This window comes from Apodemus sylvaticus, chromosome 6 (assembly GCF_947179515.1).
Source record: "Apodemus sylvaticus chromosome 6, mApoSyl1.1, whole genome shotgun sequence".
In the NCBI taxonomy this organism is placed as follows: domain Eukaryota; kingdom Metazoa; phylum Chordata; class Mammalia; order Rodentia; family Muridae; genus Apodemus; species Apodemus sylvaticus.
In genome coordinates, this window is record NC_067477.1 from 101,755,364 (window position 1) to 101,778,938 (window position 23,575).

Here is a 23,575-nt window from a genome sequence, read left to right on the forward strand (position 1 = left end):
CGAGGAATCCTTGTATGTGCTTCAGGCATGCTGGGATTACGGATGGGCTATCAGCTGAGCTTGGCTTCTCTGCCGGTCCTAGGGATCTGAACTCTGAGCTTTAGGTTTGGGCAGACTCTACTTTACTGAGCCATCTCCCAGGTCTTCTGTTGGGGCTTTTAAGTTAGATTCCAATGAGACATAAATAGGTAAATATGAACTTACTGGGACAGTGCTGCTAAGATCTGGTGATGCTGTGGGGCAGGTGTGCTTAGGCATAGAAAGGGTGAACTGTTATGACCATTATGGTGATCATTATGAGCAGCGCCTTGCTGGTGCCCATTAAAAATCAACCTGCTTAGATTCTGACACATCAGTTCCACTGTTTGGAGCTCCTGCTAGACTGCCTCCCCCTGAAAAATAAAAGCAAAAGCCAGAAAACAAACTTGGAAATGCCTACATGTCTAATCCAGAACACCCAACCATCACCAGACAGCTTGTATGTCCCAACATAGGAAAGCCCCAGAATATCTTCAAAGGGACTCTATCAAAGACTGAAAATTACCCAGCATATGTACCGAGATGCAGACACTTTGTAAATATAAAATCTAAACATGTAAAATAAAGTGTAAAGGTAAATATGCTATGTGAAACACTAAAAATATAGGTACACACAAGTACATCACCATATTGGTTTTAAGTGTGTCCTGCTGTTATTTAAAGAATATGCTAAGCAACTTCTAGTTGTGAGCCATTTGGGAAGAGGGACCAAGAAGGGGTGAATCATGGGGGGTTTCGTTTTGTGGCAGTGGGCTCTATGATAGGGGGTTTTGCACAATTTAGTTATTTTTAAAACTGTGGCCCATTGCAAATTGCATGTGAAGAAGGCTACATATGGACTAAGATACGTTGCCTCTGTTCTCTCTCCCTCCCCCAATATGTCTCTATAAAATGCACATAGACTTATAAATATCTGTTTGCATAAAAAGTGTGTATCTTTCAAGCATGCATAACTGCACCCCCCTGGGTGCAGTTACTGAGTGTGCTCTCAGTCTGCTGAGTTCTAGGAGGTGATGGTGTTCTGGGGTGCTGGGGTGCTGGGATGCTGGGGTGTTGGGGTGTTGGGGTGCTGGGGTGCTGGGGTGCTGGGGTGCTGGGGTGCTGGGGTGCTGGGGTGCATGCAGCCTACCAGAGAAGGATGCCATGTGCTCACACCTACCTGCTCACTTCCTTTTGTGTTTGGTGACATGCATCACCAAAGGTTTACCACTGAGGTCAAGTCAGCATGTCTTGTTAGTGGCACCGAGGATGTCTATGCAACCATTGGCACCCCAGCGTCTGAAGTTAGTGCCTCTCCCATACTCTCAGCTCTGGTCACTGGGGTCCTTCCTTTTTAGTCTGGGTGCCCAGCTCTTCTGGTCTTTGGTGTTCACCTGTTTCATATGGGATGTTTTATGCATCATCTGGGTTGTAGCTTGCGATCAGATAGTCACCCTTTTTAAGACTGACTAATATCTCACTGTATGTCCAGACCACACTCTGCCTGTCCATTCACACAATGCTGGGAAAGCTGGCGAATGTACGTAATGCAGCTTTGAACCTGCACAGCTGTTGGTTCTGCTTTTGCTGCTTGGGATGTTCAGATGCCCAGGGGAGGACTTTCTGGATCCTAGGCTTATTTTTTTTTTATTGTATTTTAAAATGTATTTTTATTTGTATTTGTGTTTTACCTGCATGTCTGTGCACCATGTGGATCCAGTGCCCCGGGAGGCCAGAAGAGGGCACTGGAACCCCTGGAACTGGAGTTACAGACAATTGTGAGTGGTGGGTGGTGGGAATTGAACCTTGGTCACCTGGGAAAGCAACCAGTGCTCTTAACCACCGAGCCATCTCTTTACCTCCTGTGTTAATATTTGAGGCACCATTGCACTGCTTGTCATCAGATTCTCACACTTATTACAGAATTTTTATGCATATGCACTTAAGTATATATTTTGTATACCTGCCATCCCAATGAATGTGGCAAGTATTAAGTTTGATTGCAGCAGGGGCGTGTGTGTGTGTGTGTGTGTGTGTGTGTGTGTGTGTGTGTAGACCAGAAGTGAACACTGGGTGCTTCCTAAGTCTTGCCTCACTTGGTTCACTGAGGCAAGGCCCTCTTGCTAGTCCTGGAGCTTGTCATTTTGCTAGTCTAACTAGCTATAGTCAGCTTACCCCAGGGGTTCTGGCATCCACGTCCTGGCACAGAATTTATAGGTGGGCCATAAGATCAAGCCAATATTATGTGGATACTGGGGATTCAAACTGTGATTCTCATATCTACACAGTGAGCACTTCACCCGCCGAGTCATCTGCCCATGGTCTCAGTATAGAACCTTCAAACAAAATTTGTCATTGTTGTCGTTGTCTTTGCCCTCGGATTTTCTGTTCTCTTCAGCCCTCACACTCTTCTACCCCCAGTGGCTTCCTCTCCACTCTATAGCTTTGACCTGCAATTTCTCATTTGAGTATTAAACAGTTACTGCTTTCACAGGCAAGTCCAAGGCAGAGCAGTGTCTGGAGCCCTGATTCTCAACCTGTGGGTCACAACCCCTTAACAGTTGCAAAACTACAGTTATGAAGTAGCAATAAAAATAATTTTATGATTGGGAGCCACAACAACATGAGGAACTATATTAAAGGGGCTCAGCATTCGAAAGGTTGAGAACCACTGCTCTAGAGAAAAGGTCTATCTGACAGCCGACGTGACATGCAAACGAAGAATGCTATCATATGGACAAACACAGAACTGGGGGACACTGATAGGACCTCCTGGCCATGCCCTCTCTTAGCCCTGCTCCTTCCGAGAACACCTGTTGAAGCTTTGTAGACTACGTTGTAAAGTTGTAGAATCCCTATTTAGGGTAATGAGAATGTGCTATTCACATGCAGTGCAGTTTAATTAAAACAAAATAATAAAACTAAGACATTTTCAGAAACATGGGTGACCCCTGATATTATATTAAATATATTAATATATATTTTATTAACTCGGAAACACAAATATCACATTTTTCTATTGTATATGGGTCCATATATACACAGATACACACACACATGTATATGTATATATAGGTGAGAGTGTGTGGGTGTGTGTGTATGTGTGCACGCATATGCGCGCGTGCGTGCTCAAGTGTAATTATGTAGAGGCATTGAAGCCACAAAGTAGATCACACACTGGCAATAAAAGGTGGCAAAGAACAAGAAGAGGGCAACAAAACTAATATGATCTAAAAACAGAAAAGAGTCTACTGGGGTGGACAGGTGTGTGTGTGTGTGGGGGGGTGCTAAGGAAGAGAAGTAAAATCAACAAAAACAAATTTCACTTGAAAATGCTATAATGAAAGCCAGTACTGTATATGCTAATCAAGACTGATCATAACACACACACACACACACACACACACACACACACACACCACTACCACCAAACAACTCCTACTTAGTTTAGTATTCTTCTTGCAAGCTGAGGGAGTTAGGCCTTCTTAGGGCTTGGCGTTTCCACTCAGGATGCTTTGGAGGATATCCAACACACTCCAGACTTAGGTACACCATGTATTTCTAGGAAGATGACAGAAAATGGAGGATAAAACACTGCCATTCAATACTGCATCAGAGAGCCGTGGGAGACAGAGAAAATAAGCCGTAGCTTCAGCAGGCACCTAACTCTTCAAAATGTCTCCAATACTCAAAGGAGGTTGTGTCTATACCAAAAAAGGTTATCTTATTTTTTCCACTCAAATTTGCAATTGGCCATGTGCTACACACACCTGGCAGGAAGTATATTTAACAGAATATGCAAATACCTCTTGCCCAAACGGGCTTCCATTTTCCTATGTACTTTTTACAGCTTCCTTGCTTTGAGTTTTATTTACCAGTTATAAATTTTGAAAATTCTTTTGTGTGTGTGTGTGTGTGTGTGTGTGTGTATGTGTGTGTGAATGTGCATGTGCATGTGTGTGTATATGTGAAGTGTGTATGTGTGTGTGTGTGAATGTGCATGTGAAAATGTGGCATATGTGTGATTGTGTAGTGTTTGTGTGTAGAGTGTGTGGTGTGTGTTTAGAATGCGTAGAGTATGTCTGTGGGATGTGCAGATGTGTGTATGTATGTTTGTGAGTGTGGTATGCATGTGAGTGTATATGTGTATGGGGGTGTATGTGAGTGTGGTGTGTATGTGAGTGTGTATGTGTATGTGTGTGTGTGTGTGAGAGAGTGTGTATTTTATATAGCTCTTGGTATGGTGAGAGAATGTGTCTGTTGTGTTAAATTACCTGGTGTGTGGCATTTTGTCTCTGCAGCCCTAGAAAACTCAAATGGCTCCCGAGATATGGATGTCTCCTAGTGATGCAGAATCCAGGGTGAGTAAAACCAACACCCTTGCTGGGCACACTGGGTCCTGGCACAGAGGGCCGGTAGCTTTGCCATCAGACGCCTTTGACTTCCAAGCTATGTTAGGTTTCCTCATCTGTCTGGAGACTTGGCTTCCCTACATCAATGGTAATGTCCTCTTCCTGGCACACCTGAAGAAGGTTTTAACACACGGAGGGATTTGAACTTGGCTAGTGCCTAGCCTGCTAAAGTTAACTTTTGTTACCAGACATCCAGGTGCAGCCTCTCTCTTCCATGAGACTATGCCTCTCCTGTCAGTCCTTGATTTCAAGTTTTGCTATTCACTTTTGCCCTGACATTGTATTTATTTAAAGAACCATTCGTTTGGGTGAAACCTCACAGCGTTTAGGTTTTGGCTGAGTGAGCTGGAACACTCTGTTGAGTATTTATAGCCAGAAACATTTGTGCTCCTTAGACCACATGACTTGACATCCCCGAAACTTGAGCAAGCTCTGGTTTGCTTTGGATCTTTAAGCCTTTCTGCGGTGTAGAGGAGAGTGAAGGCCCCCGAAGCTCTTACTGTTTTGTAACTCTCTTCGTACCACTCCAGTGAGCCAACCAAACTGTGGTTCCCCATCAGTTGTCACACATGACTCTTGAGTGTCACCATGCAGGTGCGACACACAGATGGTGCAGACAGTGGGCGAGAGACTTCAGGTCTCTGGGTTTTACCACAAGTGTTTAACAGACAACTTCAGTGGGGGAAAAATCCCAAACCAAACCAAACCAAGCCAAACTAAATCAAACAACCAAAAGCAACATTAAAAAAAAAAAAAAAAAGCAACACCCCTAAAACCCAACCTGTTTTTCAAATTTGGGCCTAGGTGAGTAAGTTCTGAATGCAAGAAGAAAAACCACATTTCCCCCCCTTCTATACACCTGTGTGTGCACAAGGTAGGCTTTCTGAAGTTTCTCCTTTTTTAACAAGAAATCATTTGATTCCCAGCCAATACCATGGCCTTAATGTGCATTTTGCCAATTCCTCTAAAACCATTTGAGAGCAGGCCACAAAAAACCAACCAATCAACCAACTAAACGAACAAACAAACAAGCACACAAAAAGCAACAACAAAAAGCTCCCCAAACCACCCAGGTTTGCTGATGGAGAACTGGAGCCAGATTGAGCAGACCGAGTGGCGGGAAATATTTGGAGAAACGAGAGCCGACTTTTCAGTCTCTTCTTGCCAGAAAGCCAAAAGCAAGGCTGGAATTTTGTGGTTCCGGCACTTTCTGTGCCTCCCAGTCATTTTGCACAGATGGTTCTGGTTTAGGTCCATGATGCCCCATCCACCGGAGGGAAAGAAACCCGGCAAACGCCCCAAACCTCCCATTCTCATGCCAAAGTATACTCTACTGCCGGGAGAAAATGAGAGCCGGAAGAAGTCGCTCAGAAAGCCGCCAATTAGGGTGCAGAAGCTGAAGGGTTCAGTGACTGTGCCATGCTGAAACCCACATTTTCCTTTGGATTATGTCACATGGGGGACACTGACAGGGACTCTCCACTGCCCAGCCAGTCACAGTTGCATGACACTGAAAGGTTTGGGCAGGTCCACTTTATCATTTGAAGAGACAAAGACCCTTCAAAGTAGGGTGACTTGCCATTACCAAGGGTCTGGGACACAGAGAAGGATTCCCAAGTGGGAATTTGCATCAAACTTTCTATTCCTAAATGGGGTAAACCTCAGTCATCTCTCTCTTTTTCTTCCCATTTTCTACAGTTAACCTTTCACCCCCCCCCCCCCCCGACTTCCTCTCTTGTAAATTAATGGATACTGTTAATAATTTAACAGGATCTGGAGTCATCCAGGAGACTGACCCTCCAGGCCAGGGGTTCTCAACCTTCCTAGTGCTGCGATCCTTTAATAACAGTTCCTAATTCTGTGCTGATCTCCAATCACAAAATTATGTGCCATAACGTGAATATCTGATGTGTAGGATATCTGGTAATGTGACTCCTATGAAAAAGGTCATTTGGCCCCCCAGAGAACCACCGCTACAGATACATCTTTGATGTATTAAATTAGCCTCTGGGCATGCCTTCCCTATTCCACTTGTAACTACAATTCCAGAGGACCTGGTGCCTTTGGCCTCCACAGGCATCTGTATTTATGTGCACACACCCACTCCCAACCCCCAGAGTTAAAAATAACGGTAATTATTTTTAATGTCCACATTGTTTATGGGGCTGTCTTGTTGTACTTGCTATATTTTATATTTATGAATGTCTCACCTATGTGTGTGTATATACATTCCATATACCTGTCAGAAGAGGGCATTAGATCCTTTGGAAGTGTAGTTTTGGATGACTGCAAGCTTCTATGTGGGCCACATGCAGGCCCTCTACAAAGAGCATCAAGTGCTGTCAGCTGCTTATGCAGTCTCCCCTGCCTGTAGACTCTAATCTGACTGTTCTTCCCTAAGCAAAATAATGTAACAAGGACTCACTTGGCACGTGTCTGATGTCATTAGCATTGATTTTTAGATTCAAGGGGTTGGGAGAGGTGAATAGGTTGCATACAGATACTGTGTGTTTTAGCTGGGTCACCAGAGCCTCTTAAGATTGTGAGGGCTAATATCCAATATATATAAAGAACTCAAGAAGTTAGACTCCAGAGAACCAAATAACCCTATTAAAAATAGGGTACAGAGCTAAACAAATAATTTTCAACTGAGGAATATTGAATGGCAGAGAAACACCTAAAGAAATATTCAGCATCCTTAGTCATCAGGGAAAGTCAAATCAAAATAACCCTGAGATCTCACCTCACACCACTCAGAATGACTAAGATTAAAAACTCAGGAGACAGCAGGTGTTAGGGAGGATGTAGAGAAAGAGGAACACTCCTCATTGCTGGTGGGATTGCAAGTTGGTACAACCACTCTGGAAATGAGTCTGGCAGTTCCTTAGAAAATTGGGCATGACACTTTCTGAGGACCCTGTCATACCACTCCTGGGCATATACCCAGAGGGTTCCCCAGCATGCAATAAGGGCACATGCTCCACTATGTTCAGAGCAGCCTTATTTATAATAGCCAGAAGCTGGAAAGAACCCAGATGTCCCTCAATGGAGGAATGGATACAGAAAAAGTGGTATATTTACACAACAGAATACTACTCAGCTATTAAAAACAATGAATTCATGAAATTCTTAGGCAAATGGGTGGAACTGGAAAATATCATCCTGAGTGAGGTAACCCAATCACAAAAGAATACACATGGCATGCACTCACTGATAAGTGGATATTAGCCCAGAAGCTTGGAATACCCAAGACACAATTCACAGATCAAATGAAACTCAAAAAAGATGGAAGAACAAAGTATGGATACTCTGATCCTTTTTAGAAGGGGAAGCAAAATACCCACAGAAGGAGAAATAGAGACAAAGTGCAGAGCAGAGTCTGAGGGAAAGACCTTTCAGAGACTGCCCCACCTAGGGATCCATCCCATATACAGCTACAAAACCCAGATACTAGCGTGAATGCCTGCAAGTACTTACTGACTGCAGCTGGACATAGCTGTCACCTGGGAGGCTCTGCCAGTACATGACAAATACAGAGGGGGTCACTCTCAGCCAGCCATTGAATTGAGCACAGGGTCCCCAATGGAGGAGCTAGAGAAAGGACCAAAGGAACTGAAGGGGTTTGCAGTGCCATTGGAGGAACAACAGTGTGAGCCACCCAGTACTCCCAGAGCTCCCAGGGACAAAATCATCAACCAAAGAGTACATATGGAGTTACCCATGGCTCCAGACACATAGGCAGCAGAGGATGGCCTTGTTGGACATCAAAGGGAGGAGAGGCCCCTGGTCCTAGGAAGGTTCAATGCCACAGTATAGGGGAATGCCAGGACAGGGAAGTGGGAAAGAGTTAATTGGGGAACAGGGGTAGGGGAGGTGGGTTATGGGATTTTTTGGGGGTTGGGGAGGAACCAGGAAAGGGGACATTTGAAATGTAAATAAAGACTATATCTAACTAAAAAACTGTGCGTATTGGTGAAAGATCTCACCGGAATCAGTTTGAGAAAAGCAATATATGTTGCATTGATGTAATTCTTTAGAATTCACATCTTACTTTCTGGGATCTTTTGGTCAATACTCTTAAATCTTCCTGGGAAGCATATAAGGGCAGGCGACAGTCCATGACATAAGCACCTTCAGCCTCATGGCACAAGTGTGGAAACTGGACTCAGTGCTATTGGTTTCTTTTTAGCCACAAAACCTTTAAACCTAGAACTGGGCTCATTTCTGTGTACTCATTTCTGAATCCTGGCTCAGAGATTCACAACAGTACAGTATTATTGTTAGAAAGGGGAAAGGACAATTTTGTGGGTTTTATTTAAAGAAAAAATAAAGAAAGACAAAGTACATCACAATAACAAAGCTCTCAGACCCTCAGGGCAGATGGTTTCTCTGTTTACATTGTGTCTGTACCACTGGTGTGTGAGCGGTGCCCTTCCTGAAGCGCAGGAGGGGCTGTGCAGGCAAACACTGTCACAGCTCATCAAGTGGGAAGAGTCACAAACAGGGATGGTTTCCAAGACCTGGCTCTGTGAATGAGTGAGCCAAACTCCCGGGGTGTGGCCCTACAACTCCATCAGTCAAAACTCAAAACAGACATTGGCTCAGCTTCAGGATCCACACTTGGAAGGCAAGGTATGATTCATTCTTGGTTTGTCCGGGTTTGTGAGCCCAGGCCAGGCTTCTACAGAAGAGCTGGGAAGGGGCTAGCATTCCTTCCCTAGAGATCTTGGCAGCAAGATTTCTAGGTTCCTCTTGGATAGAGAAGCAGCAGATAGGGTTCAAAGATTACTGTAGTACCAAAACCTTAAGATGCTCAAATCTCTTAGATAAGATGACCCAGTATTGTACACACACATACACACACACACACACACACACACACACACACACACAAGAATTGAGGCAGGGATTCAGATGGCTTACTATAGGCTGAGTACTATAGGCCAAGGGCTTAAATAATAGTCCTTCAGGCTGGAACCCCAAGATCCAGATATTGGCATGGCTAGGTTCTTTTGGGAGCTGTCTCCCAAGCTTGAAGCTAGGAATCTTCTGTCCATGTCTCTTGGTCTTAGTCTGTCTTATCGATATCTCTAAGGATACCAGGCAGATTGGATCAGGACCTATCCTAGTGACATCATTTCTACTTAGACCTCTTTAATGACCCTGCATCCAAAACAGTCACATTCTGAGATGCTGAGTACTATTTTCAGGGGAAGGGGACATGGATTACCTCATAAAAGGATGTCAAATTATAAATGAAAAATCAGGTCCAGTGCCTCAGAAGAATGGCATGCATGAGGAGTACCCAGATTAAGTATTTGAGCCTCTTGGAAGATTTGTACGTAGGTTGGTGGCTGCCACTTATAGCTATGACTGTTATTTTACTGACAGGGGTATTAGGAGGAAGTATATGCCCATGGAGTGGCAAAAACAGTGGCCTCTAGTGGCATACATAGACATAGTGAGGGTCACATCTAAAGGATAGGAGGAGAGAAGCTGCCAGCTGGCTCTGGGTAGACCAGTTGGAGGTCTGAGTCGAAGCCAGCTGGCTTTGGGTAGAACTGTTGAGGATCTGGGTAGAAGATGAATGAGCAGACAGGCTTATTTCCTATGAGGATAAACCCATCACAACCAAATACCACCATTGCCAGTACCAACCCTGCAATCAGAGTATTTACATCATTAGAGTCTCTACTTCTTATTACCCTGTTTGGGATGTGGTCAGGGTTTTACCGAATAAAAACCAATTTCTTGTATATGTGTGTGTGTGTGTGTTTGTGTGTCTGTGTGGTATATGTTCATGTGTGTACAAATTCATGAAATGTGGTAGTATGTGTATATGCATGCATGTGGAGGTCAACAATCTCATATGTCATTCTTTACATGTGCTGCTTGTCTTTGTTTTCAAAGACAGAGTTTCTCACTGGCTTACAACTCCTTGATTTGTCTGTGTTGTCTAGCCAACAAGCCCCAGACATCCTGTTTATGCCTCACCAGCATTGGGATTACAACCATGTGCCACCATACCAGCACTGGGATTGCAACTGTGCGCCACTGTAGGTCTTTTGAACGGGATCTGGGGAATCAAACTCAGGTCTTTGTGCTTGCACTGAGTCGTCTCCCCAGCCTGGCCCCACATCCAATAGATTTAACTGAAAAATGCTAATCTTTTATAAACTACTCACATGCACATATCCTACTCATCTTTTGAGACAGACACTGGCAGGCACTTGTACAGGAGGGAGGCCTGAGCTCAGTCACTAGGCTCAAGGGACTCTTTCACACCCCATAGCCAGCGAGAACCAGGGAGCCATGTGCTGAACACAGGTCTTATGGGCTAACATCTTTTTATTGCATCAAAGTAATTTCTCCCTGTGAGCCAGGAGCAATGTCTTCACTAATAAATCTTTGCACTAATGGAACTATCCTGACAAGGCAACCTACACACAAGACTTTGGGTCTGGATACAGGCCATCAAATTAAGCCAGAGAAGAAGAGCAAACAGAGCTTGCTACAGGGCAGTTAGAAATGATGAGATCTGACCGGCCAGATATGAATCTATAGAAATACTCCCTTACTAACATTTAACCTGCCCAGTGCCAAGGTGGATGGGAGAGTATGACCTAGTCAGATAATTCAAGTGCTTTAGCAAGTTCAGTGGACCTTGACTGTAGAACAAAATAAGAGAATCCCACAGCATCCAGAAGAAAGAATGGGGCTAGGGCCTGATTTACCCCCACTGGCTTGGTTCATGGTAACAATATTTTGCAATGTCTACTCTGATTAGTGGTTTCAGTGTGACAAGAAAGAGTAATTTTAAGTGTTTATGACTTGTCACAAGAGGTTACAGACTGGACAACAAGGAATCATAGTTTAGACACACTTGTAGCCTGTGAGTCAGGTTTGAGGGACTCCAAATTATGCTTGCAGCAGAAGCAAATTATTTAATGGGAGCTCAGGAGTCGGTTGGAGAATTTCTTGGAGACAAGGTCTCTGAAATGGTGAGTCTTTGTGTCCCAACATACACAACAAAAGACAGAAAAATGGATCCATACCTAGATACACAAGATATTGAATGATGAAAAAGAGACCCCCCCCTTTTTGTAACAAGGTTCTGCCTTGGATGAGCAGGTGAGGTCATAACACGCTAAGTTGTCACATGAGGTGACTGTGTATTCCTGTTGGTGAGGAGCTGGGATCCAAGTTCTGCTCTATGTGATGGGTGATCTTGGCTGTCAACTTGATTGGACCCAAAGTCAACCAGGAGACACAGGTCTGTGAGGACATGTCCAGGAAGCTGTAGCTTACAGGAGAAGACCCTCTTCACTGTGATAGTAGCAGCTGAGATGTGAGAAGATCCACTGGAAGAGCAGTACTGTTTGCCTGCCTGTCTTTGCTTCTTGCTGATGCTCAGGTGATTGGTTGTATCTGTTTTGTTGTTGTATGGTCACCCTTCATTTATATCATAGCACAGACTCTGATGTGCCTTCTGATGTGCACTCTAGACCAGCAGCTCTTGTGGAATCTTCCAGAGTGTCAGTACCGGATTGCCATATGGAGGCATCTAGCTTTGTGGACTGAGTAGTAAATGAATTCTCATCTTCTGCAATGTACAGGTAGCAACTGCTGAACTATTCAGCCCTATTGTGCAAGCCAACAAACATATCAAATCCCTAAATCCCTTTTCATGATACATGTTCACTTTGTTGGTTCTGTCCCTCTGGAGAACCCTGACCAATGGAATCTGCTAGTGTTCCCCTAATTAGAAAACATTCATCAGGTCTTATTAATATCAAAGGTCTGAGTCATATACTGTTTCCAATACTTATAAGGTCATGGTACAGTTACCACTAATAGATGGCCAGCATCTTTCAGGCACTGTATTGGCAGTCTGAATATGAAGTAGAGGACAGTGGTAATGTTTCTCCTCACCATTTTAGGTTCTATTTTAGAGAAGAGAAACACATTTTTGTGTCTGTATTTACTCCTCACACCACTTAGAGTGGACGAGTCTCAATGAAATGCTGAATATCACTTGCCATTTCCCCGAATTTTTCATTGTCACTGTTCCAGGAAGAAAAAGAAGTATTAAAATCATTATTCCTTTCAAATGATATCAATTTCTCCACTCTTCTACACTTACCATTTCTTGACTGGGATCTCTTCTGGCAGAGTGGCTCTTGACCAGTGGTTTCCAAGGCCAACCCTGGAACTGACCTTATGTTCATGTGAGCAAGGCAGTTGGATTTCTGGCCAGGTGGAACTCAACTGAATATTTTCTCCACACAATCTGGCATACAGTCCCATCTCCACAAGTGTGCATGCCATCTCACATAGAAGCTGTGTATGTTGAAACAGATATTCCTGGAACAGCCCCCAAAATTAAACAGGAACACTTAAAAACAGCAGCAGTTGCAGTACCAGCAACTTAATTGTTTTCCCAGTTGAGACCATAGCGCACTCTCAGATACAAATGTAAAAATGTCACCAAGGCCACAGTAAGGGTTTGCAAGGGGTCTTTATTCTGGGTAGGGGGAGTGTGGGTTGGAGCGACACACTTGGATAGTCACAATGTGGAATTAAAGGTCTTTTTTCAGGTTTGGATGTCAACCAAGAGTGAAATCAACGGGCAGCCTTTCAGAATGGGATGGGAAGGTTGGAGGGAGGCTTAATTTGGTAAAGCATTTGCCTCTTGGTTATGAGGACCTGAGTTGGATTTCCAGGACCCATTAAAAAAGTGAGACATGGTGGTCTGCACTTGTAGCATGCCATTGGAGAATTAGAAGGCAGACAGACAGAGCTCTAGAGCTCACTGGCTGACTAGGCTATCCCACCTGGTATAAAGTTCAGATGATAAGAGGATATGTCTCAAACACAAAATGGAAGGTACCTGAGGGCTGTCTCTTGACTCTATAGGCATACTTTCAATACAGTAGCCTACACACACACACACACACACACACACACACACACACACACACCATTCAGACCTGCAAACATGGGTGTGCACACATGTATGAATGAATGGAATGAGATTTTACTTCTAAAGATCTTACTTCTAGACTATTTAAGGTCTTGGTGGCTACAGAGCTTGGTCTGCTTTGGGTTTTTTTTTTCTTGCTCTGAGGTGACACAGAGCAGTTGATGTACAGGTATCAGGCTCCTTCCATACTCAGTACCCAATACAAAGGTGAAGGATCTGGGCTGTGTGATTACTGGCTCAGTACCATGCCCAGATGCCATTTCTAGCTACTCACTGTTATTCCCTCTTACTTCTCCAACTTTGTGTCATGTATTAGTATGCAAGTGACATTATGTTAGGGATAAGCTTTAATGTTCTATAATTTATGAGAAAAGTAACATTTACAAGCTTGGTACCTTGACTATTATTAGTGCTGCTGGCATCTGTTGGTTTTGGCTTCCAACAAACCTTTCCCCGCTTTTCCTATCATGCAATTGACCTTCCTGCTTTCTTCTCTGTGGTCTTGGTGATACCAAGTTATGGCAGTCATAGGCAGAAGGGAGGCCAAGAATGATCTGGAAAATACGTAGTCACAATAATCACAAGGGTTTGGTACCTACTTACATGAGAAGGCTGATAGGAAAGAGAGCTGCAAATGGCTGCTAAGACTGGTACGTAGGTGACTGTGGGTAGGTAGTGTCACTACTGATGAGCCACAGAAATCTGGAGAGAAGCAGGTCATTGATGAGCTTTGCCTCTAGAGGTGAAGTCAGATTGGCTGTAAATCACAGAGCCCTGAGTCCCACCCATTCCTTCTCACCTGTGTCTGCCTCAAGCTGCATTCGCAGTCTTTGTCTTAGATGGACCAGGGGCAGGAATTTATTGATTCACAGCTATGGGGGCTGGCATCTTTGTTAGGATTTATGTTCTTTCTCATGATGGAGTTAGTACAGGGTGTCATGTGGTGAGGGAGAGAGGGATAGGGAGAGAGGTAGAGCAGGAGAGGAGTAAGGAGGGCACAGGAAAAAAGGAGAGACAAGAAAAGCGAGAGGGAGAGGGAGAGGGAGGATGAGGGGAGAAAGAGAAGGAGGGGAAAAGGAGGGAGAGAAGAAGGGAAGGGGGAAGGAGGGAGACAGGTGGTGGAGGGGGAAGGAGGGAGAAAGGAGTTGGGGAGGGGGAAGATGAAGGGAGGGGAAGGGAGACAGCAAGCAAATTAGCATGAGAGGAGTGAATTCACTCCTGTGGTCACAAAATTAATATATTTAGGAGGGGAAACCTTATGGCCCAAATACCTTTTAAAGGTTCCATTGTCTGAAACTATCCCAGTGACAATCAAATTTGAATATGGAGGTCTGGATGAAAGGTACAAGCCATTCAGAGTTTGGTTCGCTGTTTGTGAATGATGCCTTGCCTGGCACCCATCTGATTCACAGTTTGCGAGTGGTATGTTGCCTGACACTCAGGATGGCCTTCCCAGGCCCTTTCGATTTTTGCCTCCCACACAGACAAGGGTAGAGACTCTGATCCCTGTAACCACAGGGTTCCTGGAGGCCACAAGATTAAGGACCACACTGTAAAAGGTTAAAGCCAACTATTGTACGTTATCCTCTGGTCTCCCTTGGCATCTCAGTCATGTTGGGGCATGGATGGACATGCAAGCATCTGCACACACATTTTTCAAATGTGAAAAATAGACAAGTCTAATTTCTCTGACCACACGGAGAGGGTTATGTGTCATAAATAAGTTATGTTCATCTTATGGATGTACAATATGGTTCAATGTATGCAATTCAATAAAGATATAGATTGATGAAGTAGATTTAAGGATAGAAACCACATGCTCTTCTTAATAGACACAAGAAAGGCCTTAGAAAAAGTTCTTCATGATAAAAGACCTAAAACAGCTAAGAACAAAAGAAAGCTATTTCAATATTGGATTATTTCTTCCTTCCTGGATAGGTACACAATTGATTTTGTGTAAAATTCACATCTGTTTGAGACATGGGGTTGCTTTTCTTTGGCTCACAAGTTCTTAGCACTTAGAATTAACTTAAAATCACAGGCAAATCTGATCTACTGACATAGGATTTAATGTAACTGACTTTAAGACCATTCTTCATGGCAAAGAGGATTCAGTATTTGACCTTACTCTCATGGTATCTGATCTCTCAGCCTACACATACTTCTCAGAAGCCACCAGCCTAATTGCAAGGTGAAACAGTTCCATATAGGTACATCCAGGGTAGCAGCTTAGAGATGATGCCTCTTGTTCAGGAGCACTGTCCTCCAGGGTGAAGTCTTGCACCCTATCTCTGGAGCTGCTAATCTAGCATCTCCAGTTAGATGAATACAGAAGTCTGGAAATTAACATGTAGAGTTGGGGATGACTTGAGTTTCCATAAACCCTTGATACCCATTTTCTAGAATTTGTGTTTCCATCACCAAATCTCTAGATTCTGTGGCTCAAGGAGAATAAAAGTCTCTAAAGGGACCGTGTTCTCTGGTAATCACCTTCAGGATCCTATTGAGCTTTAAGACATAGCCATCATCTGATCACACTGGGCAATCGCGTGTAGTAAGAATAATGGACACTTTCCCCGTGCACTCCACAGTGGGGTGTTCTTCGTGGTCCACATGACAACTCTTGAGCTTCTGGGACTATTAACTGCTACTGTGGATTCAGAATTCTTAGTAGGAGTTCCCATTGCTTTAACTCTCATCCCATAGCCCACCTTTCTCATTGCCTTCAGAAGGATCACCCAAACTGTTCCCTCCCCGGTGGGGCAACTCTACCATGTGAGTCTGATCTAGAGTCCAGGATAGATAGTTGCCAGTGTGTTATCTGGCCCAAGCTTCGCTGTATTCTCAATGCCTATGCCTACTCATAATTTCTAGGACATTCTGGTTTAGAACCAAGTCATTGACTTTAAGAATATGTTTGTACCAGAGATTTCTATCATTCACTGTCAAAATCAGACAACCTTATCACTTAAATTCCCCATTCCCCATTCATATTGGATACTTGATCTGCTCTTCTCCTTAAACACACACACACACACACACACACACACACACACACACACACACACACAAACACACACACAACCTTACTTTTTCTTTAGCAATACCAACATAACTAGCCTCTACAGAGCATGAGCCACCCCACACTTGTGTTTCTGGATAACATTAGTATTTGACATTAGGATTTTTATTATCATTTGGGAGTTCTTTTTTTTTTTTGATTCATTTTTAAGATGTTTACAGAAGGAGGGGAGAGGAAAGGGTTACAAGTTTTTCCTGCAGTGCTTCTAAATAAGCAAAATGGGGTACTGATGGATTCACACCACCTACTGCACTCTATCAAACTCACCCACAGTTGTACATTTCTCCCCTTTCTCTTGTCTACTCACTGGCAGGGGTGTCTTGTAAATTGTAGCATCTCTAGATTGACATCAGCCAGCAAGCGAATAACACATTTCTATGCCATGTGAACTTGTAAATACAGGCTGAATGTTGTGTTTACCCATTAGTGACAGCCCTACCAGTCACAATTTGGGAGCCCAATGACTTCCAATACATTTTGCCACCAGAATCCAAACAAAGTAAAGGTGAGGATAAAAGGTGAGAAGACAGCTGGGAAGACGAATCAGTCAGTAATGTGCTTGCTACCTAAGCCCAAGGACCTGGGCTTTGGTCCTCAGCATCTACACAAGTTGAAAAAGACTTCTGGGTTCTTTGTTCTTTGTACACACACACACACACACACACACACACACACACAGCTGTGCATAGAAACTCACACATATACATATACACACATACATGTACATGTGCACAGAAGCACACATGCACATCTTGTTTAATATTCATTGCAATTGTTAGTATTCAAGGGTTCTAAAATGTGCAAAGGCTTTTAACGTGAGCAACACTCTCAGCCTTACATCAGACAGAAGCTGAGCACATCTGTAGAAACAAATTTCATGGCTGCTGCCTCCCTTGTTTTTATTGTTGCAACTGTGGAGTTTGTTTACAAACCCATAAGTGTTGAAAGTCCCCCCACCTCCGGATTTTTAGCCCAAAGTACTCCTCTCTCTGAACACACCCACAGATGTGCCAGTACAGATGTGAATCATCTTTGCAAACAAACTGAAGAGTGATTTGAGTGTTAGTCTAATGAGCATTGAATACGACTGATTACTTGAGAAGAACCTTATCTCCCCACAACATTGTGTTACAGAACAGACTGGTGCTCCCATAGGCTTACAAATGTAGGTAATCAATGTGTCTGTGTAAATATTTAACAATGCTCACATCCACGTTCAAAGCTCTCCGGATGAACGTCATTATTGCCTTTGTGTGACGTGGTAGATGTAGACTTAATCAAGACCTCCTGAGTCTTGCAAGACTTCCTCTTGGAACTGAGAATAATCTGTGAAGCATTTCTACTATGTGCTTAAAATCTCGCAGGAAGAATTCAAGCTTGGCTACATAAACTCCATATAATTTCTGCTAATTGCCACACTGTCTAATTTAGCTTCATGACTCTACTTTATTTACATTGACTTGTCCCACTGAGTCTTCAGATGTTGAGTGACTTTCTCACTTCACTGTCATTTGTAGGACAGAAACTTCTTGGCATTCGTATATGGGCTATGGGTCAGCATGGGGGTCTCAGGGAGTCTTGGCTTGGGCTTCTGGCTGTTCTGGATTCAAATAGATTTCTCTGCGTTTTTAGGGGTTCAAGCTTGGCTCACCGGCTGCCCTCTGAGCAAGCCTCTTTTCTGCTCTATACAATGAGGAAGGGGCCCACTTGTTGGAGGTATTTGAAGGACTAAATGCTACCATACTGCAGAGGACCCAACAGATTCTGGCATCCTGTAGGCACTCAGATGCTTTTTCAGAGCTGTTTTCTTTTCTTGGAAATCTGCTCTGGCCCTGGTGTGAAGGAATCAATAGAGTATCCTGCAGGTGTTCCTGTGTTTCATTAGTCCAGGAAACCAAGTGATTTATGGGAACAAGGAGAGAGGAGGTGTCACAGTAGGCTTTCTGGACAAGGTCCTTGTTTTCTAACTCTCAAGCTACTTAACATTTTTTTTTCAGCTTGGAACACATTTTCTTGCCTTTCACATTTTTTTTAAATTACTTTATTTTTATTTATCTGTGTCTGTGCAGGACAAGTAGAGACCAGAAGAATCATTAGATTCCCTGGAGTTATAGGCAATTGTGAGCTGCCTGATGTGGGTGCTGGAAATTGAACTCTTGTCCTCTGTAAAAACACAACACAAAACAAAACAAACAAAAAAATCAGCAAGTGTTCTTAACTAATAATACCTCTCTCCAGCTCTGACTTTAGTTTTTCAGATAGACTACATCACCACCACCACCACCACCATCATCATCATCATCATCATCTACCTCCCCTATCAAATCTTTCTGCTGTGCCATTCATAGCCAAAGCTGCATCTGTGCTCCTGTGAGCCTCATACCAGGCAGACTCCCATTCCCTTATGAGTTTTCCCTTATGAGGAAGTTGTAGTTTAGTCATCAGTCCTTCTAACATGGGTTATTGGACTCTTCTCCCTGATAATGGGTTGTTCTACAGAACAGGTGCCTGCTACCATACTTCTCATGGGTATCCTAACTCTGTTTATGTCTCTGTTGCTAGCCATGATACTGAGTTCAATGAACTGAAATAAAACAAAAGTTCCAAGTGTACATTCACTAGGGCTGCCATAGTAGATCACTGCAAAGTAGGTAGCTCAGAGTAAAGTGTGAAGAGTCTACTGTCTCTGAGTCTGTATATGCAAGATTGGTTTGGATAAGGTCTTGTTCCCTGAGGATTCTGGGAAAGATCCTTTTGTGCTCATTGGAGCTTCTAGTAGGTTGCCAAAGTTTCCTGATTTGTCTTTCATGCCTCTCTGTATCTGTGTCCAAACTTTTCCTGTATATAAAGAAGCCAGTGATTTTATGCTTAGGGCCCACATAAGAGCCTTATATAATTTGGTCAATCTGGTGAAACCCTATTTCCAAACAAGCACACATTCCATTGTACTGAGTATTAAGACTTCACCTTATCTCATTTTGTGGGAACATGACTCAACCTGTCAGACAAGGGTAGATGGGAGCTGGTTTATGGGACTTTCAGACAGGCATTGCAATGATCACTCAATAGATACATACACATGTGGCTGGAGTTTTCTGTGGTCCTTAGTTCAGGAGGCAAGAAGGTGGAAGAGAACCTTTACCTAGAGGGCCATCAGTGCCTCTTAAGGGACTTCTGCAGAAATTATGCCTCCGATATGCTAGAACACTGCTTACCAATTGGCACTGGAGATCATGCTTGCTAAACTGGACTCTAACATTCTCCCAAGAAGGCTGGAGTCTGTCCTTGCCTGCAGGACTCCACTGTGCCCTGACACTCGAGACAGATGCTTTCTAGGTTTGGCACTGGCATCATCTGATCTCTTGCATTATAATTTATGTCAGCTCACATCAAGACTGATCTCCTGCTGCTGAGGGTGCGTGATATCAACAGCTGTGTTCATTTGGCTCTCTGGTTGAGAACTTAATAGATATGATTCTATCAACTGCATCAATTTTTAACATTCCAGTTTTGAAAAGTTCAGACATTTTTATAATGAAATATGATCACATCTACCACTCTGCCATGTGACTTTTTAATTTTTTTAAATATCTCTCCTTGAAAAACATACATCACATGTTTGCTTTCAGAGGTAAAGCTCATGGAAAGCCATCAATTTCTAGCAAAAAAATTATATTCAGATAATGCTAAAGTCCTACATAATCACTAAAGGTGACTACTATATTTCATGCTTTATTTGCATATGTTAATGCATAGTAATGCATTTCATTTATGATGTTTTTGTACATATATACAATGTATTTTGATCATATTATCTACCTTTCTTAGTCTCCTCCCACTTCCTCTTTTTTCTACTACTACTTTATACTAGATACCTTTCTACCTTTATGTCTTTGTATCTTTGTGTGTGTGTGTGTGTGTGTGTGTGTGTGTGTATGTGTGTGTGATCTCATTATGAGTTTCATTAGTGTTGCTCACAGGAGCATGGAAGGATATTTGCAGGAGCATAAGGGCTGACATTTATGAAGGGCAGAATGAGGGGATGTTGAGGCTTTGGTCTAGATCACCTTCTTAGAACATTAAAATGAACAGAAGCATAAGAGTCTATACTGCCTTGCACGAGAGCCCATGATGTTTGTTTGCACCTGAGTCCACAGCTGTATCTTCTGTCTACTTGCTCCTATTTAGACAAAGGCGAGGGCTCCAGGAAACACTTGATGCCTGTTCCTGTTGACATCTAAATAAACCATCATCTTACCTGATCCTCGCCTCCCTGCTCCTTAATCCTGGAGATGAGGCTGGTGGATGAGAGGCTGTGGGTGCAGGAGCACACATCCCTTTGACTGGTGCCTGGGCTCTAGGGTCTGAGTCACTGGCTGCCTGGGCCAGAACCAAGAATCAAGAATAGGCTTCTGGTATTTAAAGCTGACAAAGATTCCTGGTTTTTCACAATGACTGGCAGAGTGTCTTTTCCAGATCTCCTGGAGTCAGCTCTCTGCCACTGCTATGGTATCCTCATTGTTATTAGGACCTCAAGGTTTTAATAGGTTCTAGAAGAAGAGAGAACTCATCTGCTAGGCTTATGGCTTTGAGCCTCTTGCTCTCTGACTCCCTACTGTGGAATTTTTATTTTATTTTACTTTGGTTTTTCAGGCCAGAGTTTCTCTATATATCCCTGGGTGTCCTGGAATTCACTATGTCAACCAGACTGGCCTCAAACTCAAAGAGATCCACCTGCCTCTGCCTTCTAAGTCCTGGGATTAAATGAGTATGCCAGAACCATTGTAACTTTTATTTATTTATACATATGGATGTTTTATTTGCCTGTATGTCTGTGCCATATTTGTGTAGTACCCACAGAGGAGGGTGTCAGATCTTCTAGGACTGGAGTTACAGATGGTTATGAGTTGCCATGTGGGTGCTGGGAATTGAAACCAGGTCCTTTGGAAAAGGAGTCAGTGTTCTTAACCACCGAGCATCTCTCTCTAACTACAGTGGACTTTTAAGAGATGAATGCTGGACCTGAGGTGAGAGTTCACTACCATAGTTGTTTCTGTCACCAAGCCTCAACAGGGAGCCACATGTCCTTGTGGGGAACCTTAGCTAACCACAAGGGTTAGGGCTCAGGAGGGGTCATGAAGGCTACAGGATTTGGCTTTCTATTTCTGATAGAAGACACAGGTGTTTGTCTCATAACTGTGGGATCTTGGGGAACAGCCATGACTCTGCTTCCTCTGTCTGCCACTGTGGCTCACTGAAAGATGGGGATATTGACAAAAGAGGTCTCTTCAAGTCCAGAGTCACATTCCATTTTCTGCCCACAGAAGCCCCATCTTCCTTTAAGACATACTATGGATACAAATTCTTTCTTCAAATGTCTGCAGCATTTGACACTTCACAAAAATATGACCTCGAGTTGGTTCATCCTATGGTTATTCAAGCAGTGTGAGGGTGTAGAGAACCTGTTGTCACCACAAATGGACACAAGAAAAGCAGAATTCAGTTGGGATAGGGTATTTGTTCAGGGGCTTGTTGGTGGAGGGTTGGTGCTTGAGTTCATGGTTCTAGAATATTCAGTTAGTATTGAGTTACAACTTATTTAGAAGCTTTCAACATACATCTTCTCCTGAGTTTTAAACTGGTTGTGATGAACTGATCCTAATGTGAATCCAGTTGCAGAAGAAGGCTTTGGGAACAGAAAAGATCCAGCTTGGGGAGACACTGTTCAGTTTTGCCTTAGACCAGGTTTCTCATGAGCCATGGGACTCTTGCTAATCCATATGTCCTCCGAGCTGTGCTCTCCTAAGGATGGGAGGGTGAGAATTAATGTCTGTTTTCAAGGCGGGTCTTAGATTTAAATGAAAGAATAGGCATCAAGGACCAGCATTGTACTTACTACCCAGGGCTCCAGCATGCCAACACTCCTTCTTCCATCTTCACTCCCACACTTACCTTTAGAACCTCAGGAGGGCCAAATGTCATATCACAGATATTTCCTTTGTGCCTGCATCCCATGCTTTCTTGCCATAATATTTTCTAAATGCAGATCACAATATACAAAATAAATAATGGGTAACTCCGGTCCTTCATCAGGAAATGACTCTCACCTCACATGTGAGCTACCCCAACATGTGAGGTACCCAGGGTGGGCTTCAGAGAATGGTGTATCAGGGTTTCATCATTTCTGCTCACTTTAGTAGAAAACACATCTTCTCCTAGCAGAGTGAAGCACATCCTTTTTCATCATGGGTTCTGAGTCTGTTCTTTTCTCTTTCATGGACCATGTGATGCTCATTGATCCTTGCTTTTGCTCTTGCTGACACTTAATGGGACATGGATGCTCCCTGGAATCATGATGCAGCCATGGGTCAGATGCTGAAGCAATGTCGATGACAACATTGTGAGGCCATTGGATCGTGGTAACAATGATGTGGACTGGTCAAGTCATAGCTCTTGGGAGGAGTGGCCTAATGGGAAGAAGTGGGTCACTGGGCATCTTCAAGAGTGTATCTTGCTCTGGTCTTTTGCTTTTTCTCATTTGCTTTCTAGCTGCTCTGAAGTGAGATGCTTTAGCTGACCAGCAGCCTTCCCACAGCTCTCAGTTGGAGCAGTGCCAAGGCCAGCTGCGAATACAGCCTGACATAGCATCATAAACTCACTGAAACATTTTGAGATTTATTTAATGGCTTGTTCTGTAGCTTAAACTTGAACTCTAGAGAAGACTATGTTGTCTTGCAATCTCAAAGGTTGGGCACCACTCGCTACATCCTACCACTCACTACTGTATGTTACCACATGCTACCCTGTGCTATCACATGCTTACTGCCACACTTCATGGCCTGACAGCAATGGAGTTGTGAACTGTGACCTCTGAAAATGAGTGAAATAAACCTTTCTTTTGTTTAAGTTGACTTGCATAGGCATTTTGACTTAGTAATGAAAAGTGATAATTGTACACTGACTTCATGCATGAGGTTATAGAAATAGAGGCAAATGCATTAATTAAAAATTAGGGAGCAGAGTACTAAACAAAGGCAGCAACCAAAGGAGGGGTTCTACTGAGAGGGATGAGCTATTTTA

General features: G+C 43.4%; 1 long non-coding RNA gene across 1 annotated transcript in view; it reads left to right on the forward strand.

Moving 5' to 3' along the window:
• The first annotated feature begins 1,742 nt into the window (after positions 1–1,742).
• Positions 1,743–23,575, forward strand: part of LOC127687458 (uncharacterized) — a 42,965-nt gene continuing 21,132 nt past the window's right edge. Inside the window, exons 1-2 of the long non-coding RNA XR_007978389.1 lie at positions 1,743–1,796; positions 4,320–4,379. This is a non-coding gene — a long non-coding RNA (uncharacterized LOC127687458). The remainder of the gene's footprint in view (positions 1,797–4,319; positions 4,380–23,575) is intronic.